We start from the raw sequence: 1,904 nt of genomic DNA on the forward strand, positions 1-1,904 counted from the left end.
TATATGTTACTACGATATAGCGTATAACGTTATATGGTATTACGATATAAGATATAACATAGTACTACGTTATGAGGTATAACGTTGTATAGTATTATGATATAACGTATAACGTTATATGGTATTACGATATAGCGTATAACGTTATACGCTATTACGATATAGCGTATAACGTTATACGGTATTACGATATAACATACAACGTTTTATAGTACTAGGTTATGACGTATAACGTTGTATAGTATTACGTTATGACGCATAACGATGTGTAGTATTATGATATAACGTATAACGCTGCATAGTATGACGTTATAACGTATTACCTTATACAGCATTACGATATAACGTATAACGTTTTATAGTAATACGTAATGACTTATAACGTTATATATACTACGTTATGACGTATAACGTTCTGTAGTATTACGTTGTAACGTATAGCGATATAGAGTACTACGTTGTAACGTATAACGGTATATAGTACTACGTCATCACATATAACGTTATATAGTATTACGATATCACGTATAACGTTATATGGTATTACGGTATATCATATAACGTTATATAGCACTACGTTATGACGTATATAGGTATATAGTACTACGTTATAACGTATATCGTTGTGTAGTATGATGATATAACGTAAAACGTTATATGGTATTACGTTATAGCGTATAACGTTATATGTTATTACAATATAACCTATAGCGTTTTATAGTACTACATTATGACGTGCAACGTTGTGTAGTATGATGACATAACGTAAAACGTTATATGGTATTACGTTATAGCGTATAACGTTATATGGTATTGCGGTATAACATATAACGTTATATATTACTACGTCATGACGTATACAGTTATATAGCATTGCGTTGTAACGTATAACGATATATACTATCACGTTGTAACGTATAACGTTATATAGTATTACGTTATGACATATAACGATGTGTAGTATTCTGAAATAACGTATAACGTTGTATAGCAATACGTTATGATGTATAACGTTGTGCAGTATTATGATATAACGTATAACGCTATATGTTACTACGATATCACGTATAACGTTATATGGTATTACGGTATATCATATAACGTTATATAGCACTACGTTATGACGTATATAGGTATATAGTTCTACGTTATAACGTATAACGTTGTGTAGTATGATGATATAACGTAAAACGTTATATGGTATTACGTTATAGCGTATAACGTTATATATTATTACAATATAACCTATAGCGTTTTATAGTACTACGCTATGACGTGCAACGTTCCGTAGTATGATGATATAACGTATAACGTTATATAGTACTACGTTATGACATATAACGTTGTATAGTATTACGTTACGACGAAAAACGATGTGTAGTATTATGATATAACGTATAACATTATATGTTACTACGATATAGCGTATAACGTTATACGGTATTACGATATAACATATAACGTTATATAGTATTACGTTATAACGTATAACCTTATTCAGTACTACGATATAACGTATAACGTAATGTAATACAACGCTATGACGTATAACGTTACATGGTATTACGTTATAGCGTATAACGTTATATGGTATTACGATATAGCATATAACGTTATATGTTACTACGATATATTGTATAATGTTATACGGTATTACGATATAACAAATAACGTTATATAGTACTACGTTATGACGTATAACGTCCTGTAGTATGATGATATAACGTATAACGTTATATAGTCCTTCGTTATGACGTATAACGTTACATGGTATGACGTTATAGCGTATAACGTTATATGGCATTACGATATAACATATAACGTTATATGTTACTACGTTATAGCGTATAACGTAAAATGGTATTACTATATAGCGTATAAAGTTATACGGTATTACGATATAA

The sequence above is a fragment of the Bombus pyrosoma genome, linkage group LG8 (genome assembly GCF_014825855.1).
Source record: "Bombus pyrosoma isolate SC7728 linkage group LG8, ASM1482585v1, whole genome shotgun sequence".
NCBI lineage: Eukaryota > Metazoa > Arthropoda > Insecta > Hymenoptera > Apidae > Bombus > Bombus pyrosoma.